Raw genomic sequence first — 20,292 nt, 5'->3', positions numbered from 1 at the left:
GACTCGATGATCTATTGAGGTCCCTTCCGACCCTAGCATCTATGAATCTATGAGTCTTATACCAAAGTGTGGCTGTTCTCACTTAAGCTAAGCCAACATAAGAGGAGTAACTCAAATATCAATAACTGCAGTTAATTCTGCAGTGAAAACATGTCCAAACCCTTTGTTTATGACCAGGTTCCTAGGGTTTACTGAAAATCACTAACCCAAGTGATGCCCTGGATCAATCAATGACCTTGAGTTGAGGTCTCTGAAGTGAATTGTTCACTGAATTGCATCCCATTCACCTCCTAGAAGTAACAGCATCACATATATTTATGCAGGTATAGAATTTGGCCCTCCATGGCTAGGTCTGTACTAGCAGTGTGTGTGTGTGCACACGCATGCAAATATGTTCTGCTGTCACTAATACCATTGCAGTTTTCTAGCAAGAACAACCTTCACCAATGCTACCATTGCGTGAGCTGCACCTACTAGGAATTACAGGAATAAAAAATCTTAGCTTAGAAGCAAAAATGAGTTTGCAGGCCTGGCAATTAGGAAAAACATCTAATAATTTCTAAGCAGAGCAGTAGGCAGAGAGCAGTTGCTTTGAGATAAGCAGCTCAGTAGCAGGACTGCTTTGAGGAGGCTTTTCTGGGAGCAAGTGACTTTGGGTTTCTGATTGGTGCTTGAGTGCTTGCCTAGTGCCTTATGTGTGTGTATGTGTGTTTCTTTTTCTGTGGTGTGTGTATTTTTTTTTCTTCCCCTCTCTGGACTGACTGACTGATGGACTTGTTTTGCATCAGGCTGGTTTATCTAATTGAGGGGCAAAGCTAGGCCAGGCTGCCTTATCCAACACAGGAGTTTGCCCTAGGAAGGAACCAGGAAGTAGGAGACTGTGTGTGTGAGCATGTGCAAGGGGTGTTTGGTGTGTGTGTTTGTGGTATGATTTTTTTTCCCCCTCACCCACCCCCTTTTGGCCTCTCCTTTACACCTTAGGTGTTCTTCAGAGAGCAAAGGAGGCACAAATAGGTTGGGTCAGCAATTGTGGACTGCATGGGATGTGTCGTGTTCATGTTCCTTCCAGAGGATCAAGACCAGTGGTCACCAACTGATCGATCACGATCGACTAGTCAATTGTGGAGCCTCTGACTGTTGATCTCAGTCTGGGGGAGCTGAGCACATGTGCGCTCAGCTCCCCCAGTCTGAGATTGACTGTCAGAGGCTCCATGATTGGGAGTGGCGGGACGCACATGAGGAGCAGCTGGGATGCAGTCCAGGAGCAGCGGGACAGGGTCAGGATGCATGTGGCTGGGCTGAGCCGCATCCCCTGCCACCGGGGCTGCAAGTGGCTAAGAGGTGGTCGGTGGGGGGGATGGCCTACAGCAAATTTTCAGGTGCCTGCAGCCCCTTCCCCCCTCCCCCCCCCAATAGCCCCATTCCCAGAGCACCATGCAGCTGGAGAGCCTGGCACTGCTCCAGCCCCAGCCTGTGTGCAGATCTGGGGGCATGTGCCCCCCGTGCCCCCCCCCCGCCCTGTCCCCCTCGGATGAGCTGCTCGTGGCTCCGTCCTGTGTCTGCCCCAGCTTTGCAGGGCCTGTCCCTGCTCCACTCCCTCACTCACCGCCATGCGGGGGTTGCAGATCAAGGCCCCAGTGGTGAGGGAGGGAGCGGGGCACAGGCAGGAACAGGGTCTGGGAGGAGTGGAGGACAAGCAGAGGTCTGGGGGGCCCATGCCCCCAGGCCTCCACTTGTCCCACCATTTGGCCTGGCCAGGCCCACTGGGGGGAGTTGGCTGGGGGAAGTGGGCCTGGCTGGGCCAGGTGGTGGGACAAGCGGAGGGCCAGATAGCATGTGCTCCCCAGGCCTCTGCTTGTCCCCCACTCTTCCCAGATCCTGCTCCTGCCTGTGCCCTGCTCCCCCCTCACTGCTGGGGCCTTGATCTTCCTTGCCCCTCTCATGGCCCTTTCCCCTCCTCCCATCCCCTCCCCACAGACTTACCTGCTGAGGAGGGGGTGTGCCCCCAAATAATTTTTTCTCCTTCTGCCTTGATCTGCCCCTCCCTACAGACTGACCTGCGGGGGGCAGTGGGGGCTTGTGGTGGGGGCCCAGGGTAGATCTTGGGTTGCTTTTTAATTCAAAAAGGTTGAAGACCACTGATCAAGACCATTCATCTGCACCAAGGATAAGCTGATGTCTGCCCTGGAGGAAAAGATTAAAAAATTGGAAGCATAGGTATCCACATGCCATTGCATCAAAGAAAAGGAAGATTACTTGGACAGAGTTATGGGAGGTATGTACTGGAGAGGCCAAAGGGAAATGAGAAGTGGCAGCATGTGACTACTCAAAGGAGGGCCCCAAGAATTGAAGAGGTGTGGACTGAAGTTAGCAACCGCTTTGAAGCAGTCTACAGTGGAACAGCTGAAGAAAAGGCAGAGGAGAGGTCATCTGTCGGCATGGTGCAGCATACTTAGCCATTGAGAGAACAGGGAGTGCAGGGCCCCAGGGACAGGGGCTCTAGAACCACTGCACCAGAAAGGAAAAGAAGAGTGGTAGTAGTTGGTGGCTCCTTTCTGAGGAGGACAGAGGAACCAGTTTTTTATTCTGATTTGGGGTCCTCGCAGGTGTGCTGTCTGTCTGGAGCCAGAATTCAGGACATCACAGAGACACTGCCAAAGCTCATCCATCCTTCAGACCACTACCCTTTTCTGCTTGTCCACATAGGCACCAATGATATGGCCAGGAACGACACTGAGCAGATCAGAGTGACTATGAGGCTTTTGGCAGGAGGATTAAGGAGCTTGGAGCACAAGTGGTATTCTCATCAATCCTTCCTGTGGAAGGCAAGGACCCAGACAGGGACCATCATACACTGGAAGTAAATACATGGCTAGGATGGTGTTGTTTTCAGGAAGACTCCAGATTCCTCGATAACAGGCAAATATTCTGGGAACAAGGACTGCTATCAAGAGGTGGGATCCAGCTGACAAGAACAGGAAAAAGCATCTTTGGGCATCATCTGGCCAACCTAGTAAGGAGGGCTTTAAACTAGGTTCCAGAGGGGATGGTGATCAAAACCTTTCAGCAACAGATCAAAACCATCCAGCCACAGAGCAAACAATCCAGAGAGGAAAGGACTGGGAGAAGAAACACAAAGAGCCAGAGAACCACAGGACACCTGGCTGGATGGCAGTACTATGGAGAAGGATCTAGGAGTTTTGGTAGATCACAGACTCAATATGAGTCTGTAGTGTGATACAGCTACATAAGAGGCAAATGCAGGTTTGGGATGCATCAGGAGAATCATTAGGTGCAAGACATAGAAGGTAATTTTGCCTCTCTACTCGGCACTGGTTAGGCCTCATCTTGAGTACTGTGTGCAGTTTTGGACTCCGCATTTTAAAAAGGATGTGAAGAAGTTAGAGAGAGGTTCCACAGGAAGGAAACAAAGACAATAAACAGCTTGGAAAGCAAGTCATACAAAGAGAGGTTGACAGAGCTAGGCATGTTCAGCTTGTGGAATAGGCACTTAAAGGAGGACATGACAGCTATCTTCAAATACTTGAAGGGCTGCCCTAAAGAAGACGGAGAATACTGCTTCTCTCTTGCTGCAGAGAGTAGGATTCATAGTAATGGCTTGGTTGAAGTTGCAGCAAAGTAGGTTTAGATTGGATATCAGGGAAAATGTCTTCGCTGTTAGAACAGTGAGGCAGTGGAACAGGCTGTCTAGAGAAGTCGTGGACTTACCATCGTTGGATGTGTTTGAGGAGAGGTTGGACAGCCACTGGTTGGGGATGATCTAGGTGTAGCTATATCTGTGTGTTATTATGGATATTTCTCATGCTTATGGCCTTTACTGGTTGCTGTGTGGGGCCAGGAGGGAATTCTGCACACACCCCCCCTCTCCTTGCTGCTATATGTGTCAAGGGTTTTTTAAAGCCTCTCTCAGAGACATTGGATGTTGGCTGCAGCAAAGGCTGTGATATACCACTGCTCCTGGAGGTTCCTGGCTAGAAAGTCTTGTTCCTCCATTCCAGGTGAGACTGATTGACATATTTGAGGTCAGGAAGGAATTTACCCCATGGCCAGATTGGTATAGACTGAGGGGTTTTTTTACCTCCTCTGTAGCAGGGGGCATGGCCCTCCACCTGAGATCTCTTGGATATGTATTAACAACCTTTTATAGAGGCAGGATGTCGGCTGCTGTGGGTCCCCTGCTTTACCTGAGCCAGGTTAAGATGTTATGTCTTGTGTTGTGTCAGGGTTGACTGTAGTTTTACTAAGAGGTTAGATTATGAATTTGTATAGAATGTTTTGGTTAGGGATGAACCTGCTTCAGGCAAGGGGTTGGACTAGATGACCTCTGAGGTAGGGCTGTGCGAGGCTTCGGACAGAGCTTCGGATCTGGAGAAGCTTCAGACACTTCGGCGTCTGAAGCAGCATGTCCAGATCAAAGCGCAGGCTTCTTTAGGCTTTACAAAGTGGTTCGGAGCTTCCGAAGCGCTTTGGAAAAGCTTCGGAGCCTCTTCGGAGATCCAGCCATATGGTATAATGGGGAAACAATGAAATATCTATAACTTTGTTGTTTTATGTCTGATTTGGATAAAATTTTCAGAGATTGTAGCCTCTGCTGAGCGCATGAAGTGTGCCAAGTTTCAATAAGATCAGTGTAGGGGTTCAGGGGGAACTGCTCCCCAAATTCTTGAAAGCAAAACTCATGTCACATGTATGTGTTACATCACAGGGGGGTGAAAACTGCAGAGATGGTGGCCCTTGCTGAGGCCACAAATCCTGCCAAGTTTCAAGAAGATCAGTGCAGAAGTTTGGGGGAAACTGCACCTCAAGCTGCAGACAAGCAAAACTCATGACATGGGTGACACTGCGTGTGTTAAGGGGCAGCAGGGAGAAAGCTGCAGGGATGGTAGCCCCTGCTGCAGCCACGAAGCCTGCCAGCTGTCGAGGAGATTGGTGCAGGGCTTCTGGGTTCTGGGGCCCTGCACCTCTGGTTGCTGACAGGCAAAACTCGTGACATGGGTGCTTGTGCAGCTGACTTTGTCTGCCTTGGGGCGGCGGGGAGGGGAGACAGTGCTGCAGGCCTGGCTGCTAAGCTGCTGTGTTACCAGTTACCAATCAATCACGATTCACTCAGGGACCAGCTCAATATACAGTAGCTAACTAATGTAACCAGTTAATTACCATCAATTAACACCTACAAAAGCAGAGACTAAAGAGAGGAAATAATCAATACAGACAATCAACTGCCCCAAGCCACAGTTTCCCATGTTTTTCTCCTTTAAAGGAGAATCCATTTTTTTAAGTTTGTTGATCCATTTTTAAAGTTTGTTTATGACCCTTTCATATATTCTTGTGACCCACTTTTGGGTTGTGACCCACAGGTTGACAAATGCTGCCTTAGGTGACCTTGGGCAGGTTTCCTAACAGTCCTAGGCTCAGGTTACTCAGCTGTGAGTACATCTACATGTGTGCATTTACTGTGCAGTAACCAAAATTACTGTACAGTATGAGCGCGCCTCTACACTTGCACACCCAAAGTGTGCAGTAAGTATGGCAACTTATACCAACTTGAGCATAAATTTGATACCTGCATCATGCAGGTATCAAATTTACAATCAATTAGTCAATTAGTTACTGTGCAGTAACTCATGTGTAGACACTTTACTGCATAGTAACACTATGTGTGTAGACTGATTTGGGATTAACTTTATAGATTTCATAGATTTCATAGACATTAGGGCTGGAAGGGACTTTGGAAGATCATCGAGTCCAGCCCCCTGCCCCATGGGCAGGAAGTCAGCTGCGGTCAAAGGATCCCAGCAAGATAAATGTCCAAATGTCTCGTAAAGGAGTCCAGAGTAGGTGCTTGCACCACCTTTGGCTGCAGTCTGTTCCAGGCCTCGGGGGCTCAGACAGTAAAGAAGTTCCTCCTTATGTCCAGCCTGAAACGGTCTTGGAGGAGTTTGTGACCGTTTGACTTTGTCATCCCATGGGGCGCTCTGGTGAACAGGCATTCCCCCAGATCCTGATGTACACCCCTTATATACTTATAGTCCCAAGTCAGTCCACACACAGTGTTAATGCACTTTAATGCCTGCATGTGTAGACACTGGCCTATTCCCACTTACTGCAGAGTTATTTCCTGCCCAGTAAATTTAAGCTGGCATCAACACATGTGTAGACATTGCCTGTATGATGGAGATAAAGATAGCGACCTCCTTTGTAAAGTATTTGGGATCTAATGATAAACTATTTTAAGAGTTAAGTGTTATCTTTACCAGTGTGCCTCCAATGCATTTGCTTTGAGGTAGAACAAGTATATGATGAGTGGCAGATGAGTCTCTTACTGTGGGATAGTGGTTTATAGGAGGGTGTGGACTGCCTGCCTGTAAAGGATGATCCCATTTCATTATCATGTTTAACTTTAAAATCCTTTTCTTAGTTTCTAGCTCTTGGAAAAGTTTCCCAGGCAGGATCAGGTGTGGTTGTGCAGCTTGCTCTATGCCCATTTTCAAGGTAAATTCTTCATTCCCATCTTCAGTTGAAGGCAGTGTTTCCTATCCCATCAAACTTTAGGAAATCACAGTGGCAAATCTAGAGTGTTGCACAAGGGTATTGTCATTCCTAAGAGACTTATATACATGGAGTCAGAGAATGATAAAAGTTTCCCCATGATGCCTCTGTTGTGAATGGACTAATGTGTCAATCAGGAGCCAGTTTAAGGGGAAAAAAGGTGATGCAGTTCCAAGTCTACCAATAAACTCTGCCTACCTGAGTGACAAAGTGAGGCTGTTTACAGTAGATTGCACAGCTCTTCTCAATATAACTGAACAATCTTTGGGCTCTATTGGCCTCTGAGCCTTTTCTTGAAGCCTGAATATATACCTAAGTTACTTAGAATTGATTGCTTCTTTACTGGGGAAAAATAAATGGCATCTTCTATCCGCACCACACTTGGCACCTGAATGAGATGTCATTTAAAATAAGCTGTGGAGATCTGTGATTCTCCCTGTCCTTTCTTATCTGCACTGTTAACACTATTGTCAGATAAATCATTATCACTGAGCACATCTACATGAGATGCATGAACTGGGATGCTGATGCTGCTGCACAGTAGCAACCATCTACTATGCAATAGGGTCAGTCCTGTGTGCCACCAGGACTGCACAGTAATGGCGGTTACTGCACAGTCATTTAGTACTCGTAGATGTAGATGTGCCCACAGTGTAATTGGGTTAACATCTCATGATTGGGGTAGTTTATACTTCTTGGAGCTCTGGTCCCAGGCTCTCTGCAGACTCAGGCAGAGTCTGTGCAAGAAATTAATGTTTGTGAGGCTTTTTTCCACAACCATAATCATAAGAGGCTCATCTTTTTTTTCATTGAAAGTTAAGGTGGAGCTGTGCAATGGGAGCAGGATCCTTCTGAGACCAGAAGTCCCCCCCCGTCCTCGTGCTAGTAAGACTGGTGGAAATCAGTAGTGTTGGGTGTGGAATTGATAGGACTATTTGAGATTAAATTGTTGGAGGCAGGAGTGGAAGGAGTATTTCTGATTTCTGTGAGGCAACATAGGAGCTGGGTTACAAATAGTCTCACACAGGTTTCTAAATTAAGATTCTGGAGAACAAAGCACTTCAGAGATATGGAAGCCTACTAACTGCTTCATAGCCCTACTTCAGTTAATTAAAACCGCTTCATGGTGACAGGAATCTGGGGTTTTGGGAGCAGGGTTCTCAGTCAAAAGTGCTTGGTATACTTTGTTGTCCTTCAGCAGCATGACCACATGATTAAGTGCTAAAACACTAAGCACTGTTGAACCTCCATTGCTGCTGCATATGACACTGTAGCCTGGTGCTCTGCTGTACCAGCAGACTGCTAAGACCTGGGACATTCTGCTAGGCTTGATTCTGTCACACTGAGCATCGTGGCAGGGGTACACTCTGCATTCGCCACTTTTAGCCAGTTTCCTGTTCAGCAGAGCCAGCTCCTCCCCATACCTCTCTTGCAGAGGGAAGCTGCACTGGTTGGCTAGTGGAGGCAGCCAGAGGTCCAGCAAGTATCTAGTTTCCTGCAAAATAGAGTAGAGACCTAGTTGCCATAAGCTAGACAGAGTGCAGGACAATGTCAGTGCTTCTCCTGTACCAGGCAGCATGGACCAATATAAAGCTCCTCTGCTTCATACCACACATCCTTTAAAGTCTCTGTCTTGGCAGCTCATAGCTACTTTTTTCAGTTTTGTGGGCTGCTCCCTCTCTGACCCCTGAACAGAGGGAAGTAGGAGGTGGTGGCCAGCCAATCTGATCAGAAATACAAAGGCAGAGCACACAAACTTGCTGTGCCTCTCCCCCTTCCTTCTTATGAATAAAGGCCCTGGCAGCAGAACTGAGTCACTGGCATGTGCCTGGAATTCTCCCCATTCCAGAGCTGGCCTGCGGCGGGATGGTGGGCGGGCCCGCTCAGCAAGAGCGAGACTCAGGCCCTTCTAAGCAATTTGAAGTATTGGGGGCTGTTTTCTGCTGTTCTAAATCCAGTGTTTGGTAGGAAGGACACTGAACTAGCAGCTGAGAGCCAAAGGAACTGATGAGGTAGTGGTTAGGTGTCAGACTGATATAGGACCTGGCTTCCTCTTTCACACTTGACTGACAGAGATGCTTCAGAAGAAGGTGTTAATCCTCCATACTGGACAGTTATGTACTATCTTGCCAAGGGGAGCATTAGCTTCCTTACCCCCTAGATTGCTCCTGCAGTCATACAGCTGAGGGCAAGCAAAACCTCTGGGCTTGGGCCTGCATGTAGGATGCCCACCAAAGGATTTGGAAGCATCTGAAGCCCCAGGCAGGGGTGGAGGATGCTTGCCGGTAGCAGGGCCACATATGGTTCTTTAATGACTCATGGATTTGGAATTGATTTGGTTGATTCGACTTGGGACACAAAAAATTTTCCTTAAAAAACAAACAAACAACCCCTGCCCCCAGCAATTAGCATTTGCTCATGCCCTGAAGCGTAAAAGTTGATCACTCTTCCATATTTTTATCTTAACTAAAATGACAGTGGATGTTCTTATTCTAATCAATATAATTCTCTCTGAATGCTGCTAAACCGGGGGTGGGAAAAATGCAACCCGTGGGCTGGATGCGGCCTGCCAGGCCATACTATCCAGCCTGCAGGGCCCCTAATAAAGTTAGAAAATGAATATTTATCTGCTCCTGGCTGCCTGCCATGTGGCCCTCGATGGCTTGCCAAAACTCCATCCGAAATAATTGCCCACCCCTGTGCTAAACGCATGACTTCAGTGATATCCTGTGGCATTGAGTTCCACAGGTTAGCATTGCACTGATCATAAATGAGGGAAACAGGGTTACACCGGAGGCAGACAGACAGGACTTTGCTATGCTCCACAATTCTAGTGGATTATGGAAAAGTGCCATAGTAAAGTGGGGAGAGGCAAATTCAGTCCCAGAGCCAAATTCCAGCATAGCCTAGAACTAAAGCCAAGCCTGCATGAGGGTTGCCTTAAAGTTGAACCTAACTTGGCGTAGGCTTAGTCCCTGTAAGACGGACCCGAGCCACAGAGGTTGGATCTGCCCTGTGGCTCATCCAGGAGTTTTAGCAGGGGATAATTCTGGATGGAGTCAGGTTTTTGGCTGCAATCTCCCAGTACATGATGCTGAACAATCCTTTTGAAGCAATCTGTGAGGACTCCCTTTGTTGAATATGACATTCAAATATTGAGAAATTTCCCAGGGCACAAAAGCTGTTCTGCTGTTCCAAATCCAGTGTTTGACAAAGGGGACACTGAACTAGCAGCTGGGACTTGAGCCCTGTAATTCAGACATCAGTGGGCACTTATATATGATATGTGTTTAGATACACGTTACGAAATGGCACCAAAAATCGCTGGCTGTAATATATGCAGGCTCCAAAACTTTTTACAGTGTGTAATTCCTATCATTGCAGTATTGATAGAGATGTACAGGTTCATATTTGTCAGAAAACATAATGCCTTGGTACGCATAAGGCTTGGAAAAGGGATTTGTACAACTTGAGTCCAAAAATTGAAGATATGGGTGTTGTAGAGCAAAGTACCAGGAAGGGGTGGTGGGACACAGAGGGTAAACAGGGGGTTCCAGGCATACAAGATGGCGTGGGAGAGAGACATCATGGATTTCAAAGGACATAAGAAGAGGGTGAGAAGCAAGCTGAAAGCAAGCAAATGCACAAGGCTCCCATTGCTCTAGCAGTGCTCACTTCATCTGAGCTTGACCCCTAGAGCTCTGGGGCAGGGCACAGCAGTTCTTGGGTACAAAGATCCAAGGTGTTGTCCCCTTTAAAAGCAGCAGCCTGTCTTTCAAGCAGATGGGAAGGAGCCAGGCCTGGTGCTGGGTGCACAATGACCCTATTCTGCCCTGTGGGGGTAGGGTGATGTTAGGCAGTCCCAGTGGATGGGAGCAGGGTTCCACTGCGCTGTGGACGGAAAGAGCATTCGCAAGTCTCCCCTTTCAGCTCCAGTTATGCTGCTTGCTGGAAACAAAGGAGCCTGTGGGCTGCTCTGGTCCCCAGCTCCCCACGAGGTGCTGCCAGCAAAGGGATGGTTTGTTTCCTCTGAACAAAACCCTGTCTTCATGCTTCTTAGTCAGCTTGCACTGCAGGAGCAGCCATAGTCCCTCCTCCCTGTGCAGGTCTACAGGCAGCTCCCAGGCCAGGTCTGGGCTGAATCGTTCGTGAACTGGGGCCATGCCAGTCAAACACAGGCCTGGAAGAGGCAACTTTCAGCTCATGATCTCAACCAGTCCCCAGCAGGAAAAGGCGGGGAAGGATTTTACACTAACCTCCCTGCAAGCATGTCTTGTTTCAGGTAAGGCAGGTCTAACGACTGAGCCAGAAAACTTTGCAGCGCCAACAGTGCTGGTCTATGAAATGTGTGGGTACAAGGATGCAGGGTCACGAAAAGAGACATGCTGTGATTGTTAGGAACATAAAGGGGACTGTTTTATGAGGCTTCAGGGCACAGACAGATCCTATAGTTCTCTTGAGGTGCCTGATATCACCACGTGAGGTCCTGGCCTGGACTTATCTATTATGGAAGGGACTTCTGACTATGCAGTAGGGCAAATTGCAAGAGGACCATTTAGAAGGGAAAGGGTAATATGTAATGATAAACAATTGATTTAAAGCATCTATATGTAGCAAGAGAGCAAATGATTAGATCCCAAGGATAGAAACAGTGTCAGTGCATAGGTGGCACTCAGTGTCTACCCTACATGACACGTAAACAGTTGGTGCCTGGCTGAGACTTATACCTAGATGAAGAGGAACTGGTTAAAGCTGAACCTGGTGGCTAGGCACAGACATTCAAAAAGCCTGAGCCTGAATTGATTCAGTTTTTGCAGGTTAGTCTAACCTGGCTAGGCTGAACCAGTTTGTAACTGGATAGACATTCTCTCTGAACTGAGGAAATTCAGCGACATGCCTGCAGTGGCTCAGGCTAGAAGCTAGGGGGCACTAGAGCAACCCTCCCTTCTCTTGCACAGTGCTGAGCTGGGGGTGTATAGCCAGGCCTGGGCAGGATGTTCTGATTAAGGAGATCTGTCTGCACCATCCCAGGCTTTTCTACCCGCTGCTTAAGCCCCCATCCCCCTGCTAGCACTCTGAGGCAAGGGGGGAGGGTGCAGTGCATGCAGCTGTTGATGATATGGAGCTTTTCAATTTCCCTCCCTGCTTCTTTATACTGTCTGCAGCAAACTGACCCAGGAGCAAGCCAGCAGGGGGCTGATAACAATGCTCATCACCCAATCAGCAAAAACAATAGCCTCTCTCTATTACTTCAAACTCTTCTTAAACAGCTTACCAGCTGACCTGTTGATTCACTCCAAACAGCCCCCTGTTCTCTCTGCCTGTCCCAGTTAAATTGGCCACACACACACACACACACACACACACACACACACACACCCTGCTTTAGCTAGCATACCACATGCCTAGGGTCCAGGGGGCTGGGGTCCTTGTTGTGGGACATGGGAGGGAGGGGAAGGATTTCCTGCATGAGCAGTGAGGTCAGGGTAGGGCAGGGCGAAGCCAGGCAGACCCTGCTGTGTCTGCAAGTCTCTGCCAGAGCTCCAGCCAGGGAGCTCTGCTTTGGAGCAGAGAGCCCAGCCCAGCCCAGAGAGCATGTTGGGATGCTGGGGGTGTCTGGTTTATTTTAAACCAGCAAGGGGTCTGGGACAGACACTGGTTAAACCTGTTTGAACCAAATCAGTTAAATCTGATACTACATTCAACCAGGTTTATCTCAAATCAGTTTCAGTCATTTTCAGACTGGTTTATGTGCACTGAACATCTGTTCTGTTACAGGTTTAAACCAGTTTCTGATCACTTACACTGGTTTATGTGTAATGTCTGTCCCTAGCCAGTAAGTCTGAGGCAATGCTGGTAGGAGGAGGGAAGCTCTGTGAAGACTTCCCCTCTCCTACTCCAACCCCTAATTTTGAGGGCACTGGCCTGCTGGCTGCAAATTCAGTTGTTCTCTTGAGATCCTTCCAGATCCTCTGTGCTACTGGCTCCCCAAATACCAGGGCAGCACAAAATGCCAGCACTTCCCTCTGTGCCTGGCCAAACTACCACATCCCATCCTGTTAGACCCAGTCCTGGCCACAGTGAACTGCACAATTGGAATCTCCCAGCTCATCTGTTGCCAGCTAATCTCAGATAATCTCTTTGGTTTAGGCTCCCCACAGTATCTCTTCACACACCAGCTTTGATTTCAGAGGCATGAAAAGATGTGTTTTCACTACAGGATAACTAAAGCAGAAATTTAGTCAAGTCAGTCATAATGTAGGTGTAGTGCAGGCCTGTTTCATGAAGATTTAAAGTGGGAAGGCTAGTGTATGTTCATTATCCACAGTAAAAATAACCAGCCTTTTTTGTAGTGAAGACAGCCACAGACAACATGAACTACAGTCCGCTTTGCTTGCCCTACCACACTCCTAAAATAATTCCATGGTCTTTCAAAAAACACAGGAGAGTTTGCCCCTGTGATTGCTACTGTGATTTGAATGACCTGAGAAGGACTAAGATACTGAAGTGATTAAGGCCATAAAGGTCTAGCTAAATAAATTGATAAAATGGAGTTGGGGATTAGTGAAAGGGAAAAGTTGACTGAGGAGCAAGAGGGATGTGTGATATGATGGAAAAGGAGGGGGCAGTCTGAGCAGGATTGCTGTGAAATGGCAAGCTGTCACTCAGTGAGAGAATGGGGCTGAGCAGGAACTAATTATGCTGTGAACAGTATCTTGTATAGATCAGGCTAAGTCTCAGAGTTCAGGTCCAAATCTCAGCTCCTCTTAAGATGAAAGCAGCAAGATTGCCCCTGCTCACCTCACTTTTCTAGGCAACAGCTCGGCCTCACATTTTGTGAATCTGTGCCCTGGAGGTAACATTTGGTGCCAGTCGGGGGAGGTTCAAATGCTCACACTGGGCCATATCCAAAGCTTACTGAAATCACAAGAAAGACTCCTATTAACTTCCAGGGGCTTTTTTTGAGTAGCCTCCTACATGGTCTGAATTCACTTCATATCCCTTGGCAAATAAAAATCCCTTCCTGGCCAATGGATCATTGCAGGGTAGAGGCACACCTTATAACCTAACTAAATCTGACATTTATGTTTTAATGAGAAGCTACAGACAGGTTTTCTGTCTCCCTCTTCTCAAATCCTGCTGGCTAGAACTCACCTTGATTTCTTTCCCCTCCCACTGTTTATCTCAGCTGTTCTATAAACTTCACCCTTGCTCATTGCTGCTCCTGGAGGTGGGAGCCTGCAGACATCCCAGCCATGCAGTGCTGTCTGCCTTTGGTGAATTAAGGTTGGGGCTTCCCCCATAAGCCAGCAGTGGGAACACTTCCTGTAGTCAAATGGGACCTGATCCCAAAGCTGGTCACTCCACAATGAAGCCCCTACTCCACAATGAGCCTGCCTTGAGCTCCCAATCATGGCTGTTTCAGTTATGTGCATTGGTCCCTGGGCTCCTGTTGCAGTTGGTTGGCTGGGGAGCGCTGGATTTTTCTGCACTTAGCAGGAGAGGCGGGGAAGGCGTGCAAGGTCCTGATGACAATGTCTTTGTTGATGTCAGTGCTGCAGATGGATACAAACAGTTCTCTTGTTCACCACCCTGGAAGGGAGGGTTGTGAATGAGCTCTCTGTGCTGCCTTGAAGTGGGAGGAGAGATGGAGACAGGGAGCTAGCTAGGGTGGCAGTGAAAGCTCACTCCCCGAACATTTTCTCTCTGGGACCTGGTGGGAGTTTCCAGTCCTAGCTCCGCACCTGGGAGGAGAGATCTCAGAGATAGCTAGCACGCATAGGAAGAAAACATCTCCCCTGACGCTCCAGAATCTCAAGCTGGCAGCATGGCCCAGGCATGGAGAGAATGTCATAGGGAAGGCAGTAGTGACTTCTAGAGAGGGACAATCTGCCTTGTAAGAGCTGGCACTGTTTGAACTGCCCAGGGGGCGACTATTCCATGTCGGAGCAGCACCCCAAAGCCATTTCTGTGCAGTCTGATCCGACTGTGCCCTGGAGAGGAGAGAAGCGGAAGAGGAAGGTTTGCAGAGAACTTAAGCGAAGAAAAAGGTGAAGCTTGGGGAAATTTGATGGGAGATTTGCTGCAGAGGGGAATGTGTTTCAGTGTGTGTATGTGCATCTGTGCAGGGCAGGTGGTATGCGTGCGTGCAGAGAATTCTGTTCATGAATAGTCAAACAAGGGCATTGGGTTGTTTGAAAATCAGGGACTGTGTACATGTGACTACTAGTGGGTTGGTTTGGAGGAGAAAGAGGGGCTGTGTGTAAGTGAGAGTGTTTGTTGTGGGGCAAGGGTGAGCCCGTATAGCTATAGCACAGTGTGTCTGAATGTGTTTGTCTAAAATGGGGTAGTAGAGTTTCTGCGTGCATGTGTGAGGGATAGAGCTTGTCTTTAGGAGTGCAGAAATAGCTGACACTGTAAGAGAAATTTAGTGTATCTGTAGGGCAGTTGTGGAATAGAAATTTTGTATGGGTGTTGAGGGGAGAGGCATGTGCAGGGTAACTGAAAGCCCTTGTATTCCTCTTAGATATGTAACCATATGCAGGTGAATGTCATTAAGGGCAGACTTTCTGGGGGGACTGTTGGAGAAGCAGTATCTGTAGGGGTGGACAGGAGCTGCTGGAGCAATGCTGTCGTTGGAGGTTGCTGTGGGACTATGCTTTCTTCAGGGAAATAGCAGTCTGAGGGAGAGAGAGGGTGTTGGGGATACCTTCTCTACGATGGGCCACTGTTATACTCTACTTAGGGGTTTGAAATATCCATAGTAAAACTGACAGCCAAGCACACTCCAGCTAACAGGGGAGCCACAGGGAACAGGTGCTTCTCTTTACTTCCTTGCCTCTGGGATGCATTAATTATTAATCCACTCATCTAAAGCAAAGTCAATACTGAGGCTGGGCCAAGAAAGGCAATCACCAGAGTGTTTGCTAAAAAAATCCCAAAGGACCTCAAACTTGGAGGAAGGAGGAAACTCCCACCAGCATCCCTGGGAACAGGGGGAAGGCTGTACCCTGTTCAGTGTAAATGGATTTGGGATTAGAGAACTTTCCTGCAGACGAATTGCTGTCCTGAACAGTCTAACTGCTAACTGGGATGGGGCACAGCAGGATAGTTTAGTCTCTGTAAATCCTGGGACTTTTGGAGCTGAAGATCTGATTTTCTCTTCAGATGTCACCATTAACTCTATTATAGTTTGGATATAGCATCATCTTCCAATGTTTGTGGCCAAGCCTAGGAGGAGGGGAAATGTGAAACTCACTGTTATGTTTTCACTGGCTTTAGCAAGTGTAAGGTAAATTGTAAATAAACCAAGTAAGGGCAAATGAATTTGAAACTGAGAAAGTTTTGCTGTGAAATGCAGCCATATAACAAAGACCTCCTGCCCACTTAACCAGTCTGTTCCCTAAATGATTCAGACTTACATTTGCTGACTTCAGTGGAAGAAAGAATTTTTGGACCTTGTGTTGCATTTTAGTTCCACAAAGCTACACAATTCTAGTTCATGCATTATCAACTGCAACTGGGTTTTAGTCACAGAATTAGCTATTTGGTTACTGAAAACAAAGGTGTCACTGAGGATGTAATCTGGTCTAAAGGATTTTAATTAGTAATGAACAGGGAGGAAACAGCCCAACTTCATTCCCAGATCTCAGGCCCCATTTGCACGGCTGAGAGTCAGAAACTGAAATTCTGATACTGAGAGGTACTAAAAACACGATACGTCACAGTACCCAGTATAGGGACCCTTCTCTGAGAAGACTATTAGTGGCAGAAGGAAGATGCCTGATGTAGACACTAACCTTGACAATACCTTGCACCTCTGATGTTTTGCTTTCTAATCTGTCAGTGTTTTGCAGTCCCTCTGTAAGAAAGTGGGAAGGAGTAAATTTTCCATGGCATCCAGTCCATTGATGTCATAGTCCATTTGTGCTCTCTTCGCTCACTTCAAAGCTACTGGTCAGGAACAACAAGGCTCTATGCCTGGTTCAGACACACTAATGTGCATCATTTTAAATATACAGGTGTGTTTTAGGATGAATCAGTTTAGCAAAGCCCTTTGTAAATACACTTGTACGGATTTAAATTTGTCTTACCTCAGTTTAATGTAATTTGGTTTTCAACTGACTTGGTCACCATCAGCCATTTTTAAACTTAAGAATGTGCATATGGCTTTGTCCTGTATTAACTTACATTGTTTAGAACCTGATTCAGTTAAACAAGTGCAACTTTATGTGTAGATAATGACCGTAATGAGGGTAGCTAGACTACTGGGACCTTTGCACAGGAGGCTGCATACGTGTGGGGCAGCATTTAATGGTTGCTGAAGTTGCTTTCTTTCTACTGCTGAAAAGAGTGATTTATCCTTGTTTAGCAACAGAAAATCTTCTGCTTGCTCAAGGCTCTTTCTGTTCACCTAGATAGTTTCTGCGTAGCAATGGAGACACCGTTATGGACACTCATGCAGTGCTGGTGACTTTTTCCAAGCCACTTTGTTTCTTCAAAGAAAGTCTCAGTGTTCCCAAACCAAGCTGTAATAGCAGTCCCTTAAATTCCGGTAGCATTCCTAGAGCCCTTTACAGACTACAGTATATAAGGAAGTCCTTCCCCCACCACTGGGTGACGGTAAGGAGCAGTATGTTGATGGAGTTGCTATTTTTTGGCTGAGCTGTAAAACCAAAGTCCAGACTGTTAGTGGGCTTTAAAGGTTCCATCTCACACGATAACCTTTGTCCGGGCCAGTTTCCAGCTCCAGCGTTGTTATATTCTACTGTCCTGTAAGATTCCTCTGAAATCTTGACAGAATATAGGATTTTATATCTCAAATTGTTGTTTAGTACTTTGGGAGTCTGTTAGTCAGCTGCCATGTTCCACCCCAGAGGTGGCTACATGTCAGTGCTGAGTGAAGTGATCCCTTTTTTGTGCTCCTTGAGGAGAAAAGGTGCTATGAGAACTTAGACAGTCATCCTGCCATTACTGCCATACTTGAACATAACTAAAGGGAATGTTCCCTAGAGAGACTATTCATCTTAATTCTCTTCTCTACTAGATCCATCCATTGACAGTTGCCTTGAGAGTAGGGTTTGAGGGTCCTTTGGTGCATCTCAGTGGGCCATAGGGAGAGTCAACTGGTTGCCTGATGCAATAACACTGAGCCTGAATCTGTGAGGTTTGCTCAGTGTTGGGGTGTTATACTTTCAAGCTGTAAGACAAGGGGCAATCATCTATAGTGAAGCTACTCCAGGGACAACTTCCTCATTTACCATGTGGATTCCTAATGCTGCCATTCCTTAGTATCTGAGTCATTTTTTATATCCTGTAGCCTCCCTCTGCCTGTGATGGGGCTGAAACCCAAAGGTGTTAAATGGTGATGAATCCAGTGGCAAATGGGATGTGTCTCTCTCTTATGCCCCAGAGAAGACCATCTTTCCTGCAGCAAGCCTAAGAAACCCGAGGTCATTCTCCTCACCCTCAGGGCCATTCTGCCAGATGAGGAGTTCTGATAAAACATCAACTTTGTCCTGAATGACTCTGAAGAAGCAGTTCATTATAAAGGTTATAGCTGCTGCTGCCAGGCTGATGGTAATGTGTTCAGCTTTCCAAACCTCAGGCTCAGGTACAAAAGCTGTCAGTATTATTCAAGGAAGGGCAGAAGGGCAGCAGAAGGGGCATGGGTGAGAGCAGTAGCCTTGTGGGAGGTCTATCTCAGCAGACAATGTCAATAGAGGAGCTGCCCCCCACATCTCCTCCCCTCGCCTTTAGTTGGTATCCAGTTCCAAACTATTTCTATGGGCCAGTCTCAGTGGAAAAGAAGCAGATGGCTGTACTGGAGACACTGAGCTGCAGTGTCGGGTGTCAGGGATAAGGGCGTCCTGTTACCAGCCTCTGTCCTCAACATCAGGATCTATTTACATTTTCCATTCATTATTCATTGAAATGGGAATCTCAGCTGCATAATGCCATCAGCACGGAGCAGCACCCAGCCCTCTTCCCTCCTTTAACAGAGAAAATGAAAAAGAGAGACAGACATCTTAAATGATGGGAATCTCAAATGATATAGTCAGGGTACTGCTGAGAGGAAGGTCACCTGGCAAAGCCCCTGCTGATACAGGCAGGGCACTACTGTTGGAAGCTTACATAGGTGGAAAAAGTTACTGGATTAGAAGATGAGGGGGTTTTCCTCCATTTAACGTCACCTTACAATTGAGTACAAGGAAGCATGGGCTGGGGCTGGGGCCAGGCTAGAACAGCAGTGCTGGCTCTGTGCCACTTCTACAGGGTGGGTTGGAGCCATGCTCTGTGCCCTGGGCTGCAGCAGGTATGGAGCCTGCCATTGTGAAGCAAAGGTAAGGTGGGTGGGGAGAGGAGAGGGGTTGAGGGGCAGACAAGAGTGGAGAGATTTCGGAGGGGGAGATGGCAGAAAGGGGGGCAGGGACCTGAGGCTGCAGGTGGCAGAAGTGGTGTGGAGAAGGGAGGAGGGGGGAAACGGGAAGGAGGAATTGGGGCAACCTGAGGCTGCAAAGGAGGTAGACACAATAGTGGGGAAAGGGGACAGGGGACAGGCAGTAGGAGGCAAGTTGCCTGTCTCTCTGACCATTTGCCCCACCGCTTCCACACTACCTGCCCCATTACTGCCCCCTGCCTGCCCTACTACATGCTCCCCTACTGCCTCTCCCACTGTCTGTCCCCCAGCACCACCATCTGTCCCCCACCATTACTGACCCCCTCATCACCTCTCCCCCCAAACCTGCAGTAGTTGGGGGGGATGATGACACATTTAAGATGATCCTTCAATAATTAGATTTTATACATGGAAAATTATAATAAATGTCTATTTTTTTGTGTGTAGAATTTAATTATTATGGGGTTGTCTTACATTCAGCATCATCTTATATGTGGATAAATATGGTATTGTCCTTGACAACATCCTTAAAGATAACTCATAACAAATTTTAAATATTGGAGCTGTGCTCTTTTTTGTTTCTGTGTGATGGAGAAAGAGGAGCCTGGGGTTCTTGTTTGGTTTTTACTGGTTTTTTTTTAATTCTATACCTTAGAAATCACCGGGAGAGTAAAGCTGAATCTTGCTAACTTTAAGCAGAGAACTCCTGAAGGTCCCAGAGCATTTGTATTGCCTGCTTTTGTTCCCCGGGTTGAAAAGTGTTGTTTGGTAACAAAGGTGTCTTCTCATTAGATACAGGCATTTTAAGTGTTAAATACTGAAAGCTGATTCTGCCACATTTTGTCCCTTTCTGCCACATTTTGTGAGAATGGTAAAAAGGGGCCTTACAAGGGTCAGAACTAGCCCTGGGATATACTGACATAAAGGACTCTTCGCTGGCAAAAAGCTGCTACCACACCTTTGTGCTATGTCCATTCCCAGCTGTTTCTGCAGGGGTCAGCCAGAGCTGGGAAGGCAGAGCAGTGGTAGGCTAAGGGAAGAAAAGGGGGTGGCCAAGGTATGCCATGTTCCAGCTATTCTTCCCCTGCTGGGGCCCACAGGGGCCCCTAGGAAGTAGAGCCTAAATTGACTTGAACTGGCTCCCAAACACCCTGAGAATATGGGGAGCACAAACAACAGACTTGGGCTATAAGAGGTGCAAACATTGGACTGAAACTCTCCCCCTCTTTCTCTCAGCTTCAGTCTCCTGTGATGATATAGGTTGCCTGGAAGCATCATGATGATGGGTGCCATAGAGCCACCAGTGGTGGGGAGACACTTTC

General features: G+C 47.4%; 1 protein-coding gene across 3 annotated transcripts in view; it reads left to right on the top strand.

The window, feature by feature from the left end:
• GAL3ST1 (galactose-3-O-sulfotransferase 1) overlaps positions 1-20,292 on the top strand; it is a 46,495-nt gene that overhangs the window by 4,424 nt on the left and 21,779 nt on the right. Inside the window, exon 1 of one of the 3 annotated variants that reach the window (XM_006016835.3) lies at positions 14,325-14,621. The exons of the other annotated variants lie outside the window; for them this stretch is intronic. The gene's annotated coding sequence lies outside the window, so the exon portion shown is untranslated. Of the gene's footprint in view, positions 1-14,324; positions 14,622-20,292 lie in introns of those variants that run through there. 3 annotated transcript variants of the gene reach the window in all.

The sequence above is a fragment of the Alligator sinensis genome, unplaced genomic scaffold, assembly GCF_000455745.1.
Source record: "Alligator sinensis unplaced genomic scaffold, ASM45574v1 scaffold216_1, whole genome shotgun sequence".
NCBI lineage: Eukaryota > Metazoa > Chordata > Crocodylia > Alligatoridae > Alligator > Alligator sinensis.
This window is presented reverse-complemented; position numbering and strand designations above follow the sequence as displayed.